The sequence below is a fragment of the Panthera uncia genome (genome assembly GCF_023721935.1).
Source record: "Panthera uncia isolate 11264 chromosome A3 unlocalized genomic scaffold, Puncia_PCG_1.0 HiC_scaffold_11, whole genome shotgun sequence".
NCBI lineage: Eukaryota > Metazoa > Chordata > Mammalia > Carnivora > Felidae > Panthera > Panthera uncia.
Window position 1 is genome coordinate 51,051,108 of NW_026057578.1, and position 27,221 is coordinate 51,078,328.

At 38.1% G+C, this 27,221-nt stretch overlaps 1 protein-coding gene across 1 annotated transcript in view; it reads right to left on the minus strand.

The window, feature by feature from the left end:
• Window positions 1-27,221, minus strand: part of LIMS1 (LIM zinc finger domain containing 1) — a 156,677-nt gene that overhangs the window by 129,224 nt on the left and 232 nt on the right. The gene's annotated exons all lie outside the window — the stretch shown is intronic.

Below are 27,221 nucleotides of genomic sequence, written 5' to 3' on the forward strand. Positions count from 1 at the left end.
GGAGTGCTGACGCATAGGGGCACTTGTACCCCAATGTTTATAGCAGCACTTTCAACAAGAGCCAAATTATGGAAAGAGCCTAAATTTCCATCAACTGATGAATAAAGAAATTGTGGTTTATATACACAATGGAATACTACGTGGCAATGAGAAAGAATGAAATATGGCCTTTTGTAGCAATGTGGAAGGAACTGGAGAGTGTTATGCTAAGTGAAATAATTCATACAGAGAAAGACAGATACCATATGTTTTCACTCTTATGTGGATTCTGAGAAACTTAACAGAAACCCATGGCGGAGGGGAAGGGAAAAAAAAAAAAAAGAGAGGGAGGGAGCCAAACCATAAGAGACTCTTAAAAACTAAGAATAAACTGAGGGTTGATGGGGGGGTGGGAGGGAGGGGAAAGTGGGTCATGGGCATTGAGGAGGGCACCTGTTGGGATGAGCACTGGGTGTTATATGGAAACCAATTTGACAATATATTTCATATTAAAAAAATAAATTAATTAAATTAAATTAAAAAAAAAAAAAGATGAAAAGAAACTCTGGACATTATCACCAAGGAAGTGACTTCTTGAGTTGGATCTTAAATACAATTAGGAATTTACAAATATAAAAGAAACTAGGAGTGGGACTCAGTGGCCTGAGGAGATTATGAAGGGTTTATGAAGAGTTATTCAAGACAAGTTAAGAGCAGAGGAAATGACATTTGGAGAAAAAGAATATACAGATTAGTAGAAAATTAGCAGTAAAATTAGGTGGGGCTAAACTGTCAAGGGTTTAAAATGCCCTTATTATGCAGGTAATGGAAAACCAGTAAAGGTAATAGAAAGTGAATCTGTTTCAGGCTATAGATAGAAGGCAGGCTGTATGAAGGGGGTGGGGGAGAAGCAGAGCTTAGTTTGATGAAACACAGAGAAGTCCTGCTTATTTGGCCAGCTCTGGAGAATCACCAAAAAGTTTCTTGAGGAATTAATTTAGCAGAAGTGAAGTTCAGGAAATAAACCACAGATAGGATTCAAAAAGACAATAAAGCAGGACTATAGAAAGAGAATGGCAGGAGTATCCAGTAGGAAAGTCTTCAAATAGAATAACAGAGAAGTCGAAGTAAGGGCCAATTTCAAGAGTGATAATAATGTGAAGTAAACAAGAATAGTTAATAATCAACATTTAATAAAGTATATAGACTTTGCTAAAGAAAAGTCATTATCAATCTTAAAGAAGTTCACCTCAATGGTGAAAACAAAGCTTCTGGGAGTAATGTGGAAAGAAGGTGAGAAATGGGGCAAATTATTCAAGGAAGCTGTCTAAATAGAAGGCAAAAAGTAAGACCAGAAGGATACCAGTGTTAGGAAGAACTACTGGAAGAGAAAAGTACAGAGACAAGCTCCATCAGGAAGCTGAAAGGAACTGGATCCAGAACGAAGTAGAAGGGCTCTTCAGAAAAGAGGATGGGGGAGAGATACAGAAAAAGAGGAGACTGGTAGCCCACTTCCTAATTTTGCACTGCTGGAAGAAAAACTATTTTCCTTATCCCCATTCCAAACATGAAGAAATAATAAATAATCATAGCTCTCAATGATGCCTGAAATACTTCTGTGCAGCTGTACTGGATTAGAACACAGATATCTGCTAAGAAGAAAGTATTAACTAGCTAGTAGACAACCTGTTTTTTCTGGTTACTTCTAAGCAAATCAACAGTACACTTTGACTTAACCCAACAAAGTTAAGTATGCTATATAAATGAGGCCAGTCACAAGATCTACAGTAAAGATACGCACACTAAAACAATCTGCCAGGGGCGTTTGGGTGGCTCAGTCAGTTAAGCATCTGACTTGGCTCAGGTCATGATCTCATGGTTCGTGGGTTCAAGCCCTGCATTGGGCTCTCTACTGACAGCCTGGAGCCTGCATCAAATTCTGTGTCTTCCTCTCTCTCTCTCTCTCTCTGCCCCTCCTCTGCTCATGCTCTGTCTCCCTCTCTCTCAAATGTGGATAATAAAACATTAAAAGAAATTTTTAAAACAATCTGCCAAACCGCTTGGGGTTAAAGCAATGACTTGCTAATGATTCTAACCTTCTTACCTGGGTAACTTGACTGTCAGCATAAAAGGGAAATACCAGGGAATAAGAAGCTGAAAAATAGCAGTATTTTTAAATCAACAAAAAAGAAACTTATCAATTGCCTAAATTAGAAAATGTTGATTTATAATGAATATAATCATTTTAGCATCTACTTAAATTCAAGTCAGTTTCATCCAGAGTCCACAACCTCCCCCTCCCATTTGCTAACATATTCTCAAATTACTCTTGTTTTGTTACAGTGATAACTGAAACAGATTAAAGGTTTAAATAAAAGACTAAAAAGTGATCATGATATAGTGACATTATGAAACTTTAATAACTATCATTTTAAATACCTACATGATTTCACTAAACAGCTATCATCAGGCATTTTAAATGAGCTTCTATCATTACTTATGTATGTTCAAACTTCCTACTAGCATAAATAATGCTGCCAAAATCTTTTCACATTAAATTCTTTCCACTTTTAGAATAATCTTTTTTTTTAAGTTTTTTTCACGTTTATTTATTTTTGAATAGTAAATTCAAAAATTTATTTGATGCTTAACCAACTGAGCCACCCAGGCGCCCCATACAATAACTTTCTTAGGTATGATTTACAGAAGTGGAAATTGTGGATTACAAGTTATAAATCATGTCAGACTTGACATGTATTGCCAAATTATTTTACTAATAAATTTTATCAATTATACCCTCATACCAGCAACATATGATAAATAGCTTTTTGTTTTTTGTTTTTTTTTAAAGTAGGCTTCATGCCCAGCTCAGAGCCCAACATGGGGCTTGAACTCAAGACCCTGAGATCAAGACCTGAGTTGAGATCAAGAGTCACACACTTAACCAACTGAGACACCCAGGTGCCCCATGATAAATATATTTCTTAACAAGCTCTGTAATAATGCAGGCAACTGATAATATCTACTTTAATATATACTTCTTGGGTGAGTCACGAATATTGAACACTTTTTATACTTTTGTATATGTTATATTTTCTCTTTTGTTTCTATTTTTAAAATATTGTCTCTCTTCGTTTTTTCCTACATATGTACTAGAGTTTCATATTCTGATTAACACTTTCTATCTTGTTTTGTTGTAAATGTTCTTCCCAGCCTCTTTTTTAATTCATAGAAGTTTAATTTAGTCTTACTCAAATATATATTTTTGTAATTTATTCCTAAAAGTACTAAATTTAAAAAGTACTTTTCATTCTAGAAGTCTGAAAAACATTTGTTTCTATTTTATTTTAGTGTTTATCTGGCTTGAATTTTGTAACTATTAAATATCGCCCTCTGGAATGTCTTCGGATATCATATAAAGCTCTAAACTTTTTTCCCCCAACTGCTAACAAATTATCTCACCATTTGTGGGACATTATGGAATAATCTGCCTCCTCTCCACTGCAAAGCCTTGTTTATCACAGTGCTCATACTACGAACTCTAGCCCATTGACGTATCTGATCCTACCTCAGAGACATACTGCGTGACTTGTACCAACCATGTGTTGAAACAGCAAACACAGCCAATGTCCTCTCCCTCACCACCTTTCTTCCTTCAATAACTAGCTTTTTGCTATTCTTGCCTGTTTATTCCTCTTAAGAAACTTCAGGATATTCCATCAATTTTATCAAAACAGTTCCACCTGGAAATCTGATGAATACTATTGAAGATATATATTAATATGGAAAACTGAAGAAGTTCATGAGAAAATGTTAATGTTTGATCTAAAAGATTTAACCCATTCACCTAGAAGCTTCAGTAATCCAGAATACAGCATCTTCCCATGTCAAATAACTGTTCCTGCACTAAGTCCTAAAGAAAAGAAATATGTACACAGTACCGTACAAATACTTGTACTTACACAGTATTACCGCAACTATGAAAAGCTGAAATAACCCTTCAAGTCTAATTTAATACTTCCTGGAAGCTAATTTATTAGCATTTACTCACACATTATTTTATAGCAGTATTTAAATATACTTCACTAAACCAAAAACCACATATACCAAATAAAATATACTATATCATTATTCATTCACTTAACAAATATTTACTGAATGACCATTATTGTTATATGAGCTTGGGATACATCGGTATCCCAAAAAGCATAAGCAGCTTTTTGTATGACAGTGCTATATTCTTAGAACTTAACTTCTTTATCAAAATATACTTAAAAACCAACCTCATATTTCAACTTCCATCCCATTTGTTCAGCTAACCTGGCACTGCTTCTTCCTAGAAAGCTTGATTAATCCTGACTGAGCATAAGAAAAATTCATCTCTAAAAAGTTCCCAACCCTGTATCCTTGGAGTTCCCATCACCCTCTTAATCACTCTTGCCTGCTGCAGGCTTCACATTCCAGAACCTATCACCACAACTTCCTTCATAGAAAGCACTCTAAATGACCAAATATATTATCAGAAAGGGATGTGAGTGTTTATTTTAGAAATCAAAAGGGCTCAAGCTCAGAAAACTCTTCTTTTCAAGTCTGGTCTCACGGTCCCAAAATGACCTTGGGGGGTGGGGGTGGGGGGGGAAGACCTCTGAAATTGTGAGGAATCACTGCAACTTTTTTATCTTTTGTCAAGTTCAAAAGAGCTATATATTAAAATTAAGCATTACTTTTTACACTTCACCAGTGCCCTTTGTCATCATTAGTAACACTTCCAAAGGGAAAGCACCTGAAAGTAATGGAAAACCCAGGTCTATACAGAGTAGCAAAACTAAAGTAGCTTTCATACAACTGCATAAGTACTCATGGTTAAAACGTTCTACTACAAAGCATTAAGAAACTGCCTTAAACAGACTCTGCAGATGTTTCATGCTTTGTACAGATCTGGCAAATGCCCAAAAGACAAAAAAGCCTCTCATTTTAAGATTCGAGTTAGCCAGCATTAAAAAAAAAAAAAAAAAAAAGCACATTACGTCCAGAAACGCCATTAAATTATTTCAGACATTAGCCTTCCACCCACTTGAAAGTTACAGCATTGCAAATCTGGTCCATTTTATAAAACAGATAACCTAATATCCTATACATATATCTTCAAAAAAAATTTTAAACACGGTGTTTTCACCATTATCTTCAATCATGTAACTATATTCAATCACCTGAAATGGGCTAAGTGCTAACAGAACTTTCCAGATGTCATGGGGCTAGTCACAAAGCTCTTATTTCCTTGGATCATTTTAAAAAGGAAAACTAGTATAGAGGCGCCTGGGTGGCTCAGTATGTTAAGCGTCTGACTTCAACTCAAGTCATGATCTCCCAGTCTGTGAGTTTGAGCCCCACATTGGGCTCTGTCCTGATAGCTCAGAGACTGGATCCTGCTTCAGATTCTTTGTGTCTCTCTCTCTGCCCCTCCCCTACTCACACTCTCTCTCTCTCTCTCTCAAAAAATAAATATTAAAAAAAAAAAAACTAGTCTCTAACCATGTTTACAAAGGATTCATGACTATTACAAAAATATCACTACCCACACTCCTAAAACAAAAGGCTGTTCATTTGGTGTATGAAATTCTCCATTTCAAGATTCTAATGAAGACCACACTGTATTCCCTAAAACATGCTTCTATGTGACAAAATCTGCATTGTATTCCAAAGAAAGAACTATTCTGACAACAACTCATTAAAACCCAAGGGAATCAATTTATTTTAATGTGGGCAATGACTCTAAACTGTGATTATTTTGTACATCATTTTCCCACACACTCTCTAAATGAGAAAATCTGAAAGTAGTAAATGAAATTTATTTTGTTCTAAACTTTTCCATTAGAATAAGAGACAGAGGCATTCAAGTCAAGCCTGAGGAATCAGGCTAAATTTTAATCTACATTTATATGCTTTAACTAGACACAAGGCCAAAGTCAAAATGCCAAAGGTCCCTTCTTTAATTATGCGCTTAGCACATGTCATTTTTACCTGACTACTTCTGTTTCTGTCTCTGTAAGACCAGGACCAAAATCTGAACCACTACCTCAGAGGGCACCCAGCCACTTGGAGCCAACAGCTGGAAAACTTCAGCCTGTGTTGACAATTTTCTCACTACCATGTTCTAAAGGTTTGAAAAAGAGATGTCCTCAGTCTCACTAAATCCCATCTCTCCCTCATACCACCCTTTGGTGATGACATGTAGAACGTTGCAATTCCCAACGACATCCTGACTGGTTGTCCACTGCCCTGGAATATGACTGGCCTACTTCCCAGCAATTTCAAGTTCAACCCCATGACTAGTAAGTGTGGAAGCACACTGGTTGTGTGGTGAAGTCAGAGTCTAAATGTCATTCGTAATCCAAAGGATGAAGAAAAACACATTACTCAAAATGTATATTAAATTTATCTTCAAACACAACTCCACCTGATGAAGTCCACCATCCTTTCTTCTTATCATATAATGAAATCAGAATCCAGGGGTTCCTGGGTGACTCAGTCGGTTAAGTGTCCAACTTTGGCTCAGGTCATGAGTTCATGGCTTGTGAATTCAAGGCCTGTGTCAGGCTCTGTGCTGACAGCTCAGAACCTGGAGCCTGCTTCGGACTCTGTGTCTCCCTCTCTCTCTGCTCCTTCCCTGCTTGTGCTCTCTGTCTCCCAAAAATAAATAAATGTTAACAACAACAAAAAAAGAACTCTAAATCCGTCATTTCATCTCCCCAGTCACAGGTTAAAGTCACATAGACATAATTACAGTCAGGGAGGCATCTACTGGAAAGGAAAAAGTTTTAATGAAAGCACAAACATCATTAAAGAAATGTTGCTTTCCATTAAAAAAGTGAATATCATTAACATTCAAATGATTTGTAGGTGCTTTTAAAAAGTCTCCATAAGCAACTTACCTGACCCTTTACAGATTATTTTTTTTCACATCTCTCATTGGATAACATGTTAAAGATAACATGTTTCATATCTCTCACTGGACAACACGTTAATGATAAGGTGTTTCATAGCTCTCATTAGACAACATGTTAGTGATATTTAACACGAACCATTTATACCACTGCCTTAAAAAAGGGTCACTCAAATTAGAGACAGGTTTGCTAAGTAATGAATAGCTAAGTTTTGCTAGTTCCACTACAAACAACACAAATATTAACTACATCCTTGGATGGTGTGGTTATATGCTAATGAATAGGGATAGCTAGGTGTGAAGAGGAAGTTATCCACACTCCAGTGGGCTTCCTGATGGCACCCGAACTGGATGGGCTCACAGTACAAAGGCAACTTGCTCTTCAAGAGTTGCGAGGCAGCCTGAAAGTGAGGTAAAAAAACACTGGTCCAAGTGAGAGAATGTGGGATCTCAACTCTAACTTAAGTGCTTGCAAAATGGAAGTATTATGTAGGTACCATGGACAATGTACTTTTCTGAGCACAGATCTCATGCTCAGTATAGTTAATACAAAAGTGATATATGGTAAGGCAGCACTGGACTTCCCATAGGGACTGGACTCTATTATATAATAACACTTGTTATCTGTCAAGTTGTACCAACGGGTTACCAAATTAGTTAATAGGGAAGAAGCTTCTCTTTTTAGAAGCACTTGCAGATAGGACATGAAATGTCTTAAACAACAATAGCATCACTTTGCAACCTCTTAATGAACTAATGATCTAGACTGAAAGTCTGCAAAATATGGCCTGTCGCCTATTTTTGTATGAGCTGTGAGCTGAAAGAGTTCTTGCATTTTTATATTTATTAAGGAATTCTTCATTTCTCCATTTTTATCTACAACACATATATCAATAAATACATAGAGTGCCTAATGTGCTAGGCACTGTTCTAAATGTTTTACACATAGTAGCTTATTTAACTCTGTGACAATCACAGGGGATGAGTACTATTACACATGAGGCAGAGAGAAGTCAGACAATTACCAAAAGGTAAGAAGCTGGGATTGAGCACAGTTTAGCTCCAGAATCAATGTTCTTATTTTCCATGTGTGCCACTTCCCATTTGTAATGTCTAATTGGCACAGATCAGTGAAACCAATGGCTCTTTTCATTTCAGTAAGATGGAACTAGAAAAGGGGCCAGGCATCCCTGGGGGAGAAACCATTATCCTTGAAGTCAGTTACTGGATCCAAGCTCCAGTTCCTTCTATGTCAGCTTTGCACCCAGAATACATCTTCTAAATTTCCAAACCTCCAATTCTTAGTGTGAAAATAAAAATGTTCATATTTGGGGAGCCTGGGTGGCTCAGTCGGTTAAAGGTCCGACTTCAGCTCAGGTCATGATCTCGCGGTCCATGAGTTCGAGCCCCGCGTCGGGCTCTGTGCTGACAGCTCAGAGCCTGAAGCTTGTTTCCAATTCTGTGTCTCCCTCTCTCTCTGACCCTCCCCCGTTCACGCTCTGTCTCTCTCTGTCTCAAAAATAAATAAACGTTAAAAAAAATGTTCATATTTACTTTAACTCACTCATTTACTATTATTGAGTGCCTAATGTCAGGCATTGTTGCTGGATCTTGGTACATAAAGGGGAATGGAGAAAAATCATTTCCCTGAAGGAAATCACAGTCTAAAGCAGAGATATGGGAAAAGAACCCCTTACATGCTATGTGGAAGGTTTCACCTCATAGGAGCTACTGTATGTTAAGAATAATATACACAGTGGAGAGAGAGAAATATGTAACATTTCTCTAGGCAAGGAAAAGGGAAATGTGCCATCAGGGAAAACATCATGGGAAAGATGGTTTTTGAAATGAATCTTGAAAGATTAGGAATGCCTCTCAGAACATAAAAATGTTAGGGAGACAGGGTATGTAAAGACATGAAGAAACACAGAAGAGATCCTAATTTCAAACAGTTCTGAAAGTGTAGCACACATCTCCTGGGCAGCTGAGGGTAGGGGTGTATGAATCTTAAGTGGGGCTGGAAAAGTAAGGACTGAGGAAGAAGACTAAATATTTCATCAATTCCAAAGCACTGCAAAAATAGACAATGGTTCTTAATATATTCTTTACTAAAGACCCAAGTCCTTACTGACAGCTGGACATCTCCTTGGTTGATGCAACACCAGCAATGTACAGCTCTAGACAATCTTACAATATGGGAGCCTTTCAAATACATCAGACTCTGAAAAAATTATTCCTGAGCTCTACTGCAGAAGCATCTGAGATGGAATTATAATTTTCCATGTAAAATGGCGATTTTTAAACACTCTAGTTCTCAGTTAGATGCTCTGCATTTGGAGAAGCCAGCCTGTGTTTCTGACAGAAACTTAAGAGAAATCTGAGATCTAAAGGGTCCTTTAAAAAATATGTTTACATATCTATTTATTTTTGAGAAGCAGGGGAAAGGGCAGAGAGAGAGGGAGACAGAGAATCTGAAGCAGGCTCTGAGCTGTCAGTGCAGAGCCTGGTGTGGGGCTTGAACTCACAAACCGTGAGATCACGACCTGAGCCAAAGCTGGATGCTTAACTGACTGAGCCACCCAGGTGCCCCAAAGGGGTCCTTTAAAAAAGACTTTTCAGCCATTTCCTTTTGGAGATGTGAGGGTCCAACATACAGAGCCTGGATTACCCACATAGCTGCTCCAATTTCGTATGTGTCCCTCTGCTTTTGGTAAATAAGGCAAGAAAATAACATTTTTTTTTTAAATATAATTTATTGTCAAGTTGTCTAACACACAAGTGTATACAGTGTGCTCTTGGTTTTGGGGGTAGACTCCCATGATTCATCGTTTACATACAACATCCAGCGCTCATCTCAACAAGTGCCTTCCTCAATGCCCATCACCCATTTTCCCTCTCTCTCCCGCCCCCCATCAACCCTCAGTTTGTTCTCTGTATTTAAGAGTCTCTTATGGTTTACCTCCCTCTGTTTGTAATTATTTTTTCCCCTTCCCTTCCCCCCATGTCTTCTGTTAAGTTTCTCAAGTTCCACATAGGAGTGAAAACATACGATATGTCTTTCTCTGACTGACTTATTTCACTTAGCATAATACCCTCCAGTTCCATCCACGTTGCTGCAAATGGCAGGATTTCATTCTTTCTCATTGCCAAGTAGTATTCCATTGTATATATAAACCACATCTTCTTTATCCATTCATCAGTTGATGGACACTTAGGCTCTTTCCATAATTTGGCTATTGTTGAAAGTGCTGCTATAAACATTGGGGTGCATGTGCCCCTTCGAATCAGCACTCCTACATCCTTTGGATAAATACCCAGCAGTGCAATTGCTGGGTTGTGGAGTAGTTCTATTTTTAACTTTTTGAGGAACCTCCATACTGTTTTCCAGAGTGGCTGTATCAGTTTGCATTCTCACCAACAGAGCAAGAGGGTTCCTATTTCTCCACATTCTCGTGAGCATCTGTTGTTTCCTGAATTGTTAATTTTAGCCACTCTGGTGTCAAGTGGTATCTCGATGTGGTTTTGATTTGTATTTCCCCGATGATGAGTGACACTGAGCATCTTTTTTTTTTTTAATTTTTTTACATTTGTTTATTTTTGAGAGACAGAGTGAGAGCACAAGCTGGGGAGGGGCAGAGAGAGAAGGAGACACAGAAAGAATCTGAAGCAGGCTCCCGGCTCTGAGCAAGTGTTCAGCACAGAGCCCGATGTGGGGCTTGAACCCACGAACCGTGAGATCACAACCTGGGCCAAAGTCAGATGCTCAACAAACTGTGCCCCTGTTGAGCATCTTTTCATGTGTCTGTTGGCCATCTGGATATCTTCTTTGGAAAAGTGTCTATTCATGTCTTCTGCCTATTTCTTCACTGGATTGTTTTTTGGGTGCTGAGTTTGATAAGTTCTTTATAGATTTTGGGTACTAACCCTTTATCCGATATGTCATTTACAAATATCTTTTCCCATTCCTTCGGTTGCCTTTTAGTTTTGTTGATTGTTTCCTTTGTAGTGCAGAAGGGTTTTTCTTGATGAGGTCCCAATAGTTCATTTTTACTTTTATTTCCCTTGCCTTTGGAGACGTGTCAAGAAAGAAATTGATGTGGCTAAGGTCAAAAAGGTTGTTGCCTGTTTTCTCCTCTAGGGTTTTGATGGTTTCCTGTGTCACATTTAGGTCTTTCATCCATTTTGGGTTTATTTTTGTGTATGGTGTAAGAAAGTGGTCCAGTTTCAATTCTTCTGCATGTTGCTGTCCAGTTCTCCCAGCACCATTTGCTAAAGAGACTGTCTTTTATCCATTGGATACCCTTTCCTTTTGTCAAAGGTCAGTCGGCCATACATCTGTGGGTCCAATTCTGGGTTCTCTATTCTATTCCATTGGTCCATGTGTCTGTTTTTGTGCCAATATCATATTGTCTCGATGATTACAGCTTTGTAGTAGAGGCTAAAGTCTGGGATTGCAGCATGATAATTTAATTCAAGTTTCCTAAAAACACATTTATTTTCCCTACCCTAACTGACTCTCCATTTTACTCTTAGAGAGTGTCAGTGAAAATTGGGAGTAGGCATTGTCTGGGAATATTATATCAATGTAATAAGTCTATACAATTTTCAGTAAGACACAGGTGGAAAAATGATAGCTGTTGCCCTTAGGTAAGCATGGATTTTTAAAAAGTAAGTGTTTTAAGATCATTGTAGATTCACATGCAGTTCTAGGAAATAATAGAAAGATATCTTATGTACACTTTCCCCAGTTTCTTCAAATGGTAAAATCTTATGAAAATGTAGCACATTAAGATCAAGTACAGTGAAGATATGAAACATTCTATCACCACAAGGATTCCCCATGTGGCCCTTTCATACCTATACCCTCCCTCCCTCTAACCCCCACCCCCATCTCCTCTTAACCCCTGGCTACCACTAATATGTTTTCCATCTCTATAATTCTGTCACTTAGAAATTATTATATAAATCAAACCACACAGTATGTGACTTTTGACATTGGCTTTTTTTTTTCATTCAGTATAATGCCCTTAAGAACCATCCAAATTGTCACAAAAATCAATAGTCTAGTTCTTTTTATTGCTGAATAGTATACCATGATAGAGAGGAACTACACTTTGTTTAAGCATTTACCTGCTGAAGGACATCTGGCCTGTTTCTAGTATGCAGGTATTAAGAATAAAGTTGCAGAACACCTGGGTGGCTCAGTTGGTTAAGCGTCTTTTGATTTCAGCCTGGGTCATGATTTCACCGCTCACGGGTTTGATCCCTGCATCAGGCTCTATGATGACAATATGGAACCCACTTGGGATTCTCTGTCTCTCTCTCTCTCTCTCTGCCCCTCTCCTGCTCATGCTCTCCCTCTCTCTCTTGCTCTCAAAAATAAATAAACAAATAAACTTAAAAAAGAAGGAATAAAGTTGCTTCCTGGATGTTCAGTCAATCTTACTTCCTTGGGATAAATTTAGTCACGATGTACAATTCTTTTTATGTTTTTGGATTCAATTTGCTAATATTTTGTTGACAATTTTTGCATCAATGTTCACAAGAGGTATTGCTGGTTTGCAGTTTCTTTTTTTTTGTGATGCCTTTGTCTGACTTTGGTGTTAGGACAGTGCTAGCCCCATAGACAGCATTGGGAGGTATTCTTTCTAATGTTATCCTCTGAAGGACTGTAGAAAAATGGTATAAATCTTAAAATAGTTGGTAGAACTTGCCAGTGAACCCATATGGGCCTGAGCTGTGGTGGAAGTTTGTTTGTTTGTTTGTTTGTTTATTCATTCATTCATTCATTCAATTTCTTTCATAGATATAAGCCTATTCAGATCACCTATTTCTTCTTGTGTGAGTTTTGGCAAATTGTGTCTTTCAAGTAATTGGTCCATTTCACATAAATTATCACTAGGCACGGAGTTGTTCATGGTATTTCTTTCTTATCCTTTCCATGGGATGGGATCTGTAGTGATATCTCCTCTTTCATTTCTGGTATTAGTAATTTGTATCCTCTTTTTTTTTTCTTAGCCTGGTATAGCCTTATCACTTTTTTTTTTTTTTTTAGCCTTATCACTTTTGTTAAACTTTTCCAAACACCAGCTTTTTGGTTTTACTGATATTCTCTATTCATTTCCTGTTTTGAATTTCACTGATTTCTGCTCTAATTCTTATTACTTTTTTTTCCTTCTGCTTACTTGGATTTAATTTGCTCTTCCTTTTCTAGTTTCCTAAGGTGAAAACTTAGATTACTGATTTTAGTTCTTTTTTGTTTTCTAATATATGCATTCAGTGGTATAAATTTCCCTCTAAGCACTGCTTCCACTGCAGCCCACAAACTTTGATAACTTGTGTGCTCATTTTCATTAGTTGAAAATATTCTTACATTTCTCTCTGAGATTTCTTCTTTGACTCATGTATTATTCAGAAGTGTGTTTTAATCAAATATTTTATGGTTTTCCAGTCTTTTTTCTGTTGTTGACTTCTCGTTTAATTATGTTGTGGTCTGACAGCATAATTGTCTGGTTTCTATTCTTTTAAATTAGGTAAGTTTTATTTTATGGCCCAGAATGTGGTCTATCATGTTGACTATTCTATACGAGCTTGATAAGAGTGTATATTATGCTACTGCTGGATAAAGTAGTCTCCAGATGTCAATTTCCAGTTAATGATGGTGTTGAACATAGTTCAACTATGTTCTTACTAATTTTCTGCTGGGTGTTGAAGTCTCTAATTATAATTGTGGTTTTGTCTATTTCTCCTTTTACTTCTACCGGGTTTGCTTCCCATGTTTTACAGCTCTGTTGTTTGGTAGAGACACATTTGGGATTGCTACATCTTCTTGGTAGACTGATCCTTTACATAACCCCTCTGTCTCTGGTAAGTTACTTTGCCCTGAAGTCTACTTTATCTGATATCTATATCTGATATATTAACACTATCACTCCTGATTTCCTTTGATTAAAAAAAAATTTTTTTCTTTAACATTTATTTATTATTGAGAGACAGAAAGACACAGAGCATGAGCAGGGGAGGGGTAAAGAGAGAGGAAGACACAGAATCTGAAGTAGGCTCCAGGCTCTGAGCTGTCAGCACAGAGCCTGACGCGGGGCTCGAACTGATGAACAATGAGATCATGACCTGAGCTGAAGTCGGTTGCTTAACCAACTGAGCCACCCAGGCGCCTGATTTCCTTCAACTGATGCTTGCGTGTTGTATCTTTTCGCATCCTTTTCCTTTCAATCTGCCTATATCATTATACTATATTTGAAGTGAGTTTCTTATATATGATACAGTTGGGCCACACTGTTTAACCTACTCCATAAAATTCTGTCTTATAATTTGTATATTTAACCTACTTACATTTAATGTAATTACTGATATATTGGGGCTTAAGTCTGCCATTTGTTTTTTGTTTATTCTGTTTGTTTGTTTTCTTTTTCCTGTCTTTTTGTGGGTTACTTCAACACTTTCTAGAATTCCACTTTGATATGTCTAGTTTTAAGGGTATCTCTTTGATATCTTTGTGGCTGCTCTAAGTATACCATATATATGTAACTTATAGTCCTCAGGTGTCCTCATTTTACCACCTTGAGTGACATATACAAAACTTTCTCCTATATCCCTTTACCATCCCTGTTTAAAAATTTTCTCTACATTAATTTAAAATCACATCACTGTTACAATTTTGCTTCATTCATCAAACATAACTTTCAAAATTCAAAAGCAGAAAGTCTATAGTATTTATTCACATTTATGCTTTACCACGTTCTTTCTTCATTCTTAAGGTTCCACGGTTCATTCTTTTAAATTTTTTTTAATGTTTATTTATGCTTGAGAGAGAGACAGAGACAGAGTATGAGTGGGGAGGGTCAGACAGAATTTGAAGCAGGTTCCAGGCTCTGAGCTGTCAACACAGAGCCTGACATGGGGCTCGAACTCACAAACTGTGAGATCATAACCAGAACTGAAGTCAGACACTTAACCGACTGAACCACCCAGGTGCCTCATGGTTCATTCTTTTATAATTTCCCTTCTGTTTAGAGAACTTCTCTTACCCATGGGGGAAGAGTGGGGGGAGTGAGGTGTTAAGATCTGCTGATCACAAATTCCCTTAGTTTCTCTTCATGAGAATTTACTGCATCCCTTCTATTCCTGAAGGATATTTTCAGAGAATATAAAATACCAAGTGACAATTATTCCTTCTAAATTTGAAAATATTACGCCAATACCCTTTTGGCCTCCATAGTTTCTGATGAAAACTCTGCTGTCATCCAAATTCTCTCCTATAAAGGTAAGGTGTCAGTTTTCCCCTCTCTGGCTGCTTTCAAGGTTTTTTTTTTTTTTAGGTCTTTAGTTCTCAGAAGTTTAATCATTATGCATCTTGGACTGAATTTCTTTGGGTTTATTCTGTTTGTGGCTTGTGCAGCTTCTTGAATCTGTATGTTTAGGTTTCCTGCAAACTGGGGAAATTTTCAGCCATTATTTCCTCTAGTATTTTTCTACCCTACCCCTTATCCCTCTCCTTTCAGAATTCAAATGACACAAATGTTAGCTCTTTTGTTATAGTTCCACAAGTCCCTGAGGCTTTGTTTTTCCCCCAGTCTATTTTATCTCTGTTGTTCACACTGGGTAATTTTTACTATTTTACATTCCAGTTCACTGATTCCTTCCTCAGTCCCCTTCAGTTGAAACCACCCACTACTGAGTTCTCCATTGAGATTTTTATTTTGGTTATTATATTTTTCAGCTGCAGAACTTCCATTTGAATCTTCTTTATATCTTATTTCTTTGCTGTGGCTTTCTACTTCCTCATTTGTTTCAAGCATCTTCACAATAGCTCACTGAAGCATTTTTATTATGACTGCTTTAAAATCTCTGTCAGATAATTCTAACATTTCTGTCATCTTGGTGCTAAAATCTATTTATTGTCCTTTTTCCTTCACTTTGAGATTTTCCTGGTTCTTGCTAGGATAAATTATTTCCTAATAAAACATGAATATTTTCATACTATGTTATGAAACTGGCTTTCTCTGAAATCTCTTTAGCAAAGGAGTGCCCTCATTACTGCCAAATAGAGGTGGAAGTATATGTTCCCCATTGGCCTCTGTTGACACCCAAGATGGGGATTCTTCACTAATGGTGAGCCAGGATGAGAGTTCTAGTTCCCCACATTGTCTCTACTAACACTGTGATAATTGGGAGAGGGGGCAGTAATTACCAGCTGGTGAATATGAAAGTCTTGATTCCTTGACATTCACTGACCCCACCATGACAGAGGTGTTGGGGTGCCTGGGTCCAGCCTGGTGAGTCTAGTCTCCCCCTTGGACTCTGCTGGCATGAGTAGTGGTGTGGCCACAGTTTTTTCTGGGTGTTTGATTAGAGTACAGCATATGCTGTCTAGATGTTTTATATCGTGTTAGACTGTCTCTCTCCTGGTCTTTTGGCTACAGAGAGCAGCCCTTTGTTGTGGCTTTTTGATCTGATCTGTTGGCATTTCCAGACTGCCAGATTCTTCAGCTCCAAGTCTGGAGTATATAAGTTAAAACCCAGAGAATTTAGTATGCTGCTGGGAACTGATGAACAGATTTAGCAAGCTACCAAAACACATAAACCTTACTTAGATGCCAATTCAGAATACCTATAAAATAAAATGGATATCTGAAATAAATGGAAAGTTTAACTGAGTAGTTGATGATACCAAGGAATTGTTAGTAATATTTTTCAGGTGCGATAATGATGTTGTAGTGACATTTAAAAAGTTTTATTAGAAGAGTCCTTATCTTTTAAGGATACATATTAAAATCTTTATGATATGCCATAGGAAAGAGAAGAATGAAAAAAGATTGGCCCTCAAAGATTTACCATCAGTCAATAATTAGTGAAGCTGAGTGGTAGCACATGGGGATACATTAATCCCTCCAGTTTTGTAAATGTCTGAAATTCCCCATAATAAAAAATTTAAAAGTACAGATTTCATGACATTTTCCCCCAAGAAGTACAGGAAGAGGGTGTGCAATCTGCAGTTAGTATGATCCCCCCACGCTGTTGGTCTGTGGCCCATGTATTGAGACTGAGAGTCACGAATCTCCCCTACAATGTTCCAAATAAAGCAGCCCCTGGTTCAACACTGCCATGACCGATATGTCTCTACCTCCAAAGAGATCTCAATAAACATTTGACTGATCCCCACATCTTAAATAAATAACAATAAGTCTCTAACAGGTGACAAATGATCGTTTCCTCCTTTAAATTTCTAAAAGACTTTTTAAAACTTCTCCTACGATACCTGTATACACATATGAGATGCAATACAAAGTAGATAAATGTAATCCCTCACTATATTATAATATGCTCCACAGCATACATAAATGAATGCACACTGAATTGGAACTATCTTCCCAAATTTATAAATAATACTTTAGTATATACAAGCATAGATAGCCAAGAGTTCAAACTTAACATAGGAGTCACTTGTGTGTTGCACACAAGTATCCACACACTAAATTTAAGTAAATAACTTAATCTTATCCAATATGTTCTCTAGGAGGCCAAGAAAGAAAAGACTAACAAGAGGTTGAAGCAGCCAGGGAAACCATCTTCAAGTTTAAGCTGGGCCTTGAGCACAAGATTTGGAACTCTCTGCCTCACAAAAAAGGAAAAACCAAGTTCAGAAAGAAGGACTGTTGTATGTCTGGCAATAAGATGATGTAAAGAAAGAGTAGTGGGGAATAAAACTGGATAGGCTGGCTGGCACGCGAAGATAAGAGAAAGATTTGAAACACAGGCAAAGAAGTAGAGAGCTCTGACCTACTGAATACTGAAGCAAATGGAGGAGACACAGGTGAACCCCGGCTCTGTCATGAATGTGGAACTTGGTGAGTTCTTCATCTCTTGAGTTTAGATCACTCATCTGTAAAAGTGGGCATAAAAAAACTCTATCTACCTCACAATGTGACTGTGAAGGTAAAATTTGTTACATAAATGTTCAACATCTTTAAAGTACTTTTTGTCGAAGTAGGTAATTAATAAAAGGTGGTTATCACTAAGAAAGCTTTCAAAAGCTTTGTCAGTGGACTGACAATGAAACAAAATTATCTAAATAAACATGGATGACTAAACATCGTTTGAATTTCTTCCTAATGTTTCATGGGTGCTGGGTCTCCACCACTAGTATACACTACACTGAAGAGTTAAGTTAAACCAAATGTGAAAGCTATGTTGTTTTACTCAAAGTGTGATGGGTTTATTCAACGGTGTCACAGGCACTAAGCAGAACCAGCACTGAATTTTCCATTCACTAACAAATGAAGAAATAAAAGGAGAAATAAAGTTGATTTAAATCTAGTTTGTTTTTCTTTGGACATTTAACAAATTTTGATTAAGACATTCCTTTAGATTCAGAGATCACAATTTGGCAGAAAAAGTTAGACATATACACAAACAAGTATAACACAAAACAGAAGCTGATAACTACCAAAAAAAGTCTAAATGCTTTCAGAGAACAAACACAAGCTCTGAATCCCTAATTCCCCAAGCACACAACAAGGGCTCAATAAATGTTCCAGAAATTCATTATTTCATGAGAGAAGTGGCAATTTTGTCCCAAGTGCCAAAAAGACACAGGAGAATACGTTTTCTGGCCCAAAAGAATAGTATGAACAAAGACACAGGGACGGGAAACACTAGATGTTTTCAAAAAATGGCAAGTAGGTGAGAGTTTAGTGAAACACAGACTAAGGGAACAGTGTGTGACAAGGCTATAAAGACAGGCTGGGGCCAGACCACAAAGAGCCTTAAACTTTAGGCTCGAGAGTTTGGACTTTGTGATAGGCAATAAAAAGCCTTCTCAATATTCTGAAAAGTGGAGTAATATGACCAAAGTGGTGCTTCAGGAAAATCTGGAGCCAACATGAATGACAGAATAGTCAAACTGGAAGACACTCTAGAGTTGAGACCATGTCTTATTTGCCTTTCAATCCCCACAGCTGTATGTGCACTGTACCTTATATATTAAAAAATCTGTGGAATCTACTGAATTGAGAAGAAGGAACAACCAGCTGTGGCAGAGGCAGCAACTGCATCCCCTCTCTTCCATATTATATTAGTAAGGCAGATTCCATACGGAATAGCAATGCGTCCAGCTTTAAAACAAAAAAACACACAAAAACAAAACCAACAACTACTACACTTACCAATGAGAAATAATTTACAATCTGTTTAAGCAGCTGGTATATGTCACTTAACTGATATATCAGTAAAGAAGCCTATCAATAGGAAGGAAACTCTCAGACTATGCCATGTGAGGGCAGTGGACATGTGTGGGTAAAAAGACCTAAGGCTCTGGGAATGAACAAATACAATCACCATCATGTGTGCCTACGAATCCCATGCCCCAAAAAACGCATTTCACAAAAGGAATCCACCTGAAAAAAAGAGTGACATCCAGGACCTCTGTGACAGAACAATTCTAAGGCAACATTTAATAATTCATTTGGACATTTCCAGAACCACTATGTTAATGGGGCTCAGATAGATAAAAGGCTCAGCCTTCAAGGCATTTACAATATAGATAGGAAGATAAAATATATATGTAACAAACTATTAACAGTGCAATTTGAATGCAGTAATAGAACAAACTAATGTAGCACAGCAGAGAGGACTCCACACTATCTTCAAAGTTTGGGGTCTAGTCCTAAGCACTAGAACCACTCATTCTGTGGCCTTGAACAGAGATAAATAAAATTACCTCTGTATCCAACTCCTGACCTATAAAATAAAGGAACAGTTTAGTGGACTACTATAGTAGGCCCACAAAAGCATTGAATACATCAGTTTAGTAGATTCTTTTTCCCACATGAAAACATTTTTTAAATGCTAGGCAAATTTCTTAGATCTTCATGTTACTGTAATTGTGTTTTCAGTATATGCTAACAGAAAGCATACACTACAAAAATGCTACCACAAATCTCATAACACTTTTAAAAGAATCTGTACTTTATCAACATTTAAATGACAAACAGGAACACACAAAATTATGTGTTCCACCTCAAATGTTTAATATGCATATATATTTTATTTTGCATTCTCTAAGTCTTCCCCAGCCTTGATATTGTTTTCTTATACTCACTTGAAAGGTAATCAGGATGAGGGTGGAAAAGTTAGTAAGAAAGGAATGAGAAAGAAATATGGATAAAAAAAAATTCTAAGGTAGGAACTCAGCAAGAATGTGGGTACAGGAAGTAAAGGAAAGGAAGAAATCACAAAGGACTGAATCAATGCCATTAACAGACAGTGAGGTCAGAAGTTGTAAGCTTGGAAAAAACAACCAGGATGATAGGAAAAAATCAACATCAACAACTACAGTTACTATTAACTGAACACCTACTATGTTCCTGGCATGAAGTCAGACTCATTAAAAAATTTTACGTGCACAACGTTAAAAAAAATCAAAACAGGGTGCCTAGGTAGCTCAGTCAGTTGAACGTCTGACTTCAGCTCAGGTTCATGGTTTGTGAGTTTAAGTCCCATATCAGGCTCTGCTGTCAGCACAGAACCCACTTCATACCCTCTGTCTCCCTCTCTCTGACCCATTCCTGCTTGTGCTATCAAAGAAATAAAAAGTAAATATTAAAAAAGATTTTAAAAAAAAATCAAAACCGTACGAAAAGGCACATAGTAAAAAAATTCCCCTCTCATTCTAGATTCCTAAATTCCTTAGATTCATAGACTGCCTCTCCAGGGGCAACAATTACTAACAACTACATTTGTATCTTTCAGAAATCTTTATATTTGCCATTATATTTAATGCTCACAATGATTCTCTGAGATAGATATTACTTCGTAAATTAAGGAAATAAGCCTTAAAGAGCTTAACCAGGTAAGGCCACAGAGCCATGAAGGGACAGAAGTGGGACTGGAACATGGGTCCAACCATCCATGCACACACCCACTCTACCCTCAGGTATCTCCTATGGAAGCACTGGCACAGATGTTCAAAGGGCTTGTAATAACAAAAATCTGGAACTGAAATGTCTATCAAGGGCTGGTTATGTAAGTCACATCACATGCATACTTTGAACTACTATACACAGCCAATCTAAAGTTGAAAACTTACAGTAGATCTAGATATGCCACACAGGAAAACCTGTAAGACAGCTTATTAAGTTAGAAAAAACAACTGCCAGGAAGGGGGTGTCATAGACTCTGGGTCTGGAGTTCTTTCTTGTCCAGCAAGAAAGTGGGATGCAGGATTAAAAATGCGAGAGATGCTAACATCCAGAAGACAAGAGCCCCATGTAAGGGTCCTTGCTCCGTTTTTATTGGGATCAGAAGGCTTACAAATGTGGTGATGGGTGTGCACAAAGAGACCATGAATCTGTGAACATTAACTCAAGGGCATGAGGGAAAGGGGGTTTTGAAGATATGCGGGATTAGGGGTTTGGGTCAATACAAAACAAAATCCTGGTGCCAGGCAGAAGGTTGTTTACAGCAGACATAAGGCCCCACCTCTGTTTACCTAAACTGGCCTAGGGGACAAGAAAGACAAAGCATGCTATATCAGGGTCAATAAGGCATCTTTCTTTTGCTAATTAGCTCCCCTCTGGGCAACTTCACTCTGCTGAGGTCCATTGCCCTATTTACCTGTTTACCTAATTTGGTCCTTCCTTCTTGAGAAAGCAGCTTTCAGCTATTACTAAATTGGGGGGCATTTCCACCCTGAATACCTAATCTTGTTTACCTCATCTTGGATGTTTTTATCCTGAGGTTCCCTATTCCTATACCTTTGTCCTATACTGAGAGCCTCTGCCCCACTTTACCTATTCTGGGGGACTTTGCCCCGTTTACCTAATCTTATTTACCCAAACTTGGGTGTGTATATCCTATGGCTTTCTATTTCTTTATGCCTTCCTAACCCATGGGTGCAAGCTCAGGGAATTCCTAAGCTTATTCCCCACAATGGGGCAATACTGTTTAATGGGCCTAGAGTTTCAGTTTGGGATAATGAGAAAGTTCTGGAGATGGACAGTGGTGATGGTCGTACCCCAATGTGAATGTACTTAATGCCATTGAATGTACACTGAAAAATGATTAAGATGGTACATTTTGTTACATGTATTTTACTAAAATTTAAAAAATATCTTTAAAAAAAGCAATTGCAAAACAGTACAACTATGATTGCATTTTTATACACAGAGAATGTGTGTGTGTATATACACATTTTTTGCAAACAGTTTTTATCTGTTTTTATCACTTTATCATACATGACCCTCAGACATCCTGGTAAGACCCCAGACTTCAGGTGTCTCCTACCCCCAACATATCTGTCAGCATTCGAACTCAATTGCTAGCACCCTTTTACCTACCCTACACAGAACACACTATTCAGAGCCTGACTTATCTGTAACTTCCCGCCCCTTATGTTAAATGTCCTTGTGGACTCATCAAACTCCAAAACAGGCTCCAACATGAAGGAAAAAAAAAAAAAAGAAATATGCAGGAAAATGCTTCCACCTCTCCCCCCTGTGAACTCCAGTGTAGAAATGTCTGATGAGATCAAATAAAAGAGATGAGCTGATATCAGTATGAGGGGAGATAAAACCACTGTGGGGTAGAATGCACAGCGTGTAGCAGCAGGTGAAGCAGCCTTTGCTTCTCAAGTATCTTAAAATTGAAGTTTTTGGAAGACAACATGGCAACAGTCCAGCACGTAATGTAGATAATACTCCTGTGGGTGGGAAACCACAGCTTAAAGCGTAATTACAAGAAATGTAAAATCGACAAATGGCCTGAGATGTTTTGTCTTCTATTTAAGTGCAACCTTAACTAAGAACATGACCTACACTGGGGTTTATTTAAATGATTATCTGAAGAACAAACACAACACTATTAAAAATAGAGACTCTCAGAGCAAAGCTCTGCTCTCCCATTATAGATCTGCTATAGCTATTGAAGTTTCTCTGACCCAGTGGAGGGGCAGAAAGGCCCTCTCTAGGAAGATAGGAAAGCTCAAGTGCTATATCCACATTGGGCAAGAGAAAGAGCTTTCCAGAAGACGGTTCAAGGGACTACCAAAAAGGAAAGGGATGGCAATGATAATACGTGGAATCTAAAAAACAAAAATGAACAAACAATATAAAACACAAACAGCCTCAGAGAACAAACTGGTGGTCACGGGGTGGGGGGGGATGTGGCAGGGGATGGGGGCAAGGGCAAAACAGGTGAAGGGCATTTACAGATTTCCAGTTCTAAAATAAATTAAGTCAAGGTGATAAAAATCACAACATAGGGAATACAGCCAATAATTCTGTAACAACACTGTATGGTGACATGATAACTGCATTTACCGTGGTGAGCAATTTGTAACGTATGCACTTTGTAATGTATGGAATTGTCCAATAACTATGTTGTACACCTGAAACTAATATAACATTGCAGATCAATGATAAAACTTAAAAAAAATCAAGACAGCATTCCTGTTGGATTGTTTTCTCTAAGCTCATACGGCACAGAACAACCAGAATTGAAGGTATCTTTTCACCACCTAATTTTCATTAGTTTTCTTAAAAGTGAAGAGCCCAATTTCCTCACCAATACAAACAAACAGGCATACAGCACTGAAGTTTTAGGAAGACCCTCGCTGCCATGACATTCTCCCTTTTCATAACAACACTAGTCATCCTGTCCTGAAAATCCTTAAGGGCAGAAAACTGCTTTTTCCATAGTGGTTCTTCAAGTCTTAGCTAGTAAGTCCCACTAAAAACTTCCAAAACCAGAACACACACACTACAACAAGCTTTTAATATATATTTTAAGAGAAATCTTTCTATATATTCTTTTAAAAATATCTGCACTTCCCTCATCACTTAGGATTATGTCATTAACAGTGGTTCTCAAAATGTAATCTCAAAACCCTGGAGGAGGTGGTGGCTGGGTGGGGAGTGGGAGGGAGGTAATCTCCAAGACCTTTACAAGAGGTCTGGGAGATCAAAACCCTCTTAATAATGGTGCCAAGAAGTTCCAAAAAAAGTTGCTGTAGCCGTTTGCACTGTACTGACACTTTCACTGACAATGCAAAAGCAAAAGTGGGTATAAGTGGGTATAAAAGCTGGTCGCTTAGTGGTGCAACTGAATTCCAGCCACTTTGAAATAATCCATCAATTTCTTAGAAAGTGAAAACTGAAATTACCATACAATCCAGCAACTACACTCTTGGACATTTATCCCAGAGAAAGGAAAACTTGTTATCTACATAAAAACCAGTTCATAGTATCTTTATTAACAGTCCACACCTGGAAATAGCCCAAAGATCCTTCAACTGGAGAACAGACTGTCCCATACCCATACCATGGAGTACTACTCAGCCACAACAAAGAACTACAGCTTGGAGGCATGTCCAGGGAATTAAGCTGGATTTTATAAAAGGCAATCCCAAAAGGTTATATATGTCCGATTTGCTTCTATAAAATTTTTGAAATGACAACATTTTAGAAACGCTAAACAGATGAGTGGTTTCCAGGCTTTAAGAAAGAGGAAGAAACATGGAGGTGGGTGTGGGTATAACATGGCAACACGTGGGATCCTTGTGGTCCTGGAACTCACTGTTCTAGTTCTTGACTGTGGTGATAGACACATGCACCACCACCTGTGATAAAATTACACAGAACTAAATACACACACACCCACCACCACCCCCCCACACACACACATGACTAGGAAATCTGAATAAAACTGATGGATTGTATTACCATCAATATCATGATTGTGATACTGTACTACGATTTTGCAAAATATCATTGGGGGAAACTGGGTAAAGGATACACTGGATCTCTCTGAATTATTTTTTATAACTGTATGTGAAACTATAAAAACTTCAATTAAAGAGGGGCACCTGGGTGGCTCTGTGGGCTAAGCGTCTGACTCTTGATTTTGGCTCAGGTCATGATCTCCCAGTTTTGTGGTTTCGAGCCCCACTCAGGTCATGATCTCGCAGTTTGTGAGATGGAGCCCCACATGGAGCTCTGCACGACAGCATGGAGCCTGCTTGGGATTCTTTCTCTCTCTCTCTCTCTCTCTGTCTCTGCTCCTCCTCAACTTGCACACATGCACACACACCCTCTTTCTCTCACAATAAATAAATAAACTTAAAAATTGTTCAATTAAAGAATGCATACCTATGTTCATAGCATCATTAATCACAATAGGTAAAACATACAGCAATCCAAGTAACCATCAAAAGATGAACAGATAAAGAAAACAAATGAATGGTACTTATAAACAACAGAATATTATTCAGCTCTAAAAAGCAAGGAAATTCTGACATGCTACAACATGGATGAACCTTGAGCATATTATGCCAAGTGAATGAAATAAGCCAATCACAGAAAGACAAACACTGTATATAATTGATTCCACATATATGAGGTACCTGGAATCATCAAAATCAGAGACAAAAATCAGAATAGGAGTTACCAGGGGTTGATAGGGAGGGAGGAAAAGAAAGGTGTTGTTTAATGGGTACAGAGTTTCAGTTTTGTAAAATGAAAAGAATTCCAGAGATGCATGGGTGGTGGTGATGGTCATCCAACAACATGAATGTACTTAATACCAAAAAAAAAAAAAAAGTATTGCTAATAGCAAATTCAAGATGGGAAGGGGATGGGATCAAGGAGGGATGCTAGATCAGGAAGGTGTTCAAGGGCCTTAAAAGGAAACAGTTTATGTTCTTTATACTGTGTATCCACTGTATCATTATTCTTTATATCTTACATATCTTTTAAATTTTGTATCGACTTGATATTCAGTTAATTTTTCAAAAAACGAAAAAATGTCCTTGATGAAGTGGTACAAATTATTAATGTTATTAAATCTTGACTTTCTTGTTACTTGTGATGAAAAGGGAGGTATGCATACAGCAGTTCTGCTGCATACCAAAGTAAGGTGGTTGTCTCCAGGAAAAGCACATGTGTCCCTGAGTGATGAGGTGAATTAAATGTTCTTCAGGATATACCATTTTTACTGGAAATAATAAGTGATAAACTATGGTTTTTAGACTGGTACTTGGCAGACATTTCCTGAGGCTCAAAAAAACTGAGCCTCTCACTTAGAGGAAAACAACTGACAGTAGTTTCCTGCCAATAATAAAAATCAAACTTTCAACTGAAAATTCCAAATGGTGGAAACTTGTTGCCACCACCTTGAGCTTGGCATGTTCTCATAGTTAAAGAGATTTGTAATGAAATCAGTGGTAAAATTAACAAATATTATCCCGTAGTATAGTATAATGAAATGTGTCAGCATTTGGAAGACGTGCCTAACTCTATGAACCAACATTTTCCAAATGACCAACATATGATGTTACAATGGGTAACAAGTCCATTCAAACTGCAAGACAGACCAATGAATTTTAACCTAACAGAGTGTGAAAAGCTCACTGGTAAGGCTTCAGATTCCACTTCCAAACGAATCTTTAAGAAACTACCATTTATCTAGTTTGGGGGTAGCAGCAAAAAAAAATCCACAAATTATCTGAAAAAGGTATCAAAACACTCCTCCCTTTTCCAACGACATATTTGTGTAAGACCAGATTTTCTTCACACAGTTCAACCAAAACACATCGCAATAGACTGAATTCAATGCATTTAGGAAACTCTAGTTGTCCTACTATGGCAGACATTTAAGAGATTTGCAAAATGTAAAAGACCACCACTCGTCGCACTGATTTTTTTGTTTAGGAAAATGATTATTTTCATAAAAATGTATTATGTCTGTTAACATATCATGAATTAACTGTTTCTCTAATGAATTAAACATTTTTAAATGCCTCAGATTTCACTTCTAATCCAGTAAATACCTACAGGAATAGCCATCACAAGCAAAAAGTTCTCTTATTTTTAAAATGCGTGCTAAGACCAAGACGTTTGAGAGTCGCTGGTCTATATACGTGCTCCAACAGCTGGGATATGAATTATTCAGTCAACAAGCATCTGCTGTGGGCTGCTGCGCTAAGCCCTCGAAGGGCTTAGGCGATATTGGACACGTCACCAATAACTAGTGGAACCTCTCATGAGCGGCCGCCAGCCCTGGTCTGAGCGCCCCAGGGGGCAGCGCGAAAGCGTGGCTGCGGGAGACCGGTGACGCGACCGCACTCCGCGCTGGGATCCGCGGCCACCGAGGGGCTCGGGCCGAGGCCGGAGCGCGGGGAGAGAGGCCGCCCGCCCCCGGCCGGCGCGCAGGCCCGCGGGAAGGCCGGGGAAGCGGTCCGCTGCCGACGTGGCGGGTGCCGAGCGCAGGGCGGCCCCGGCAGGACCCG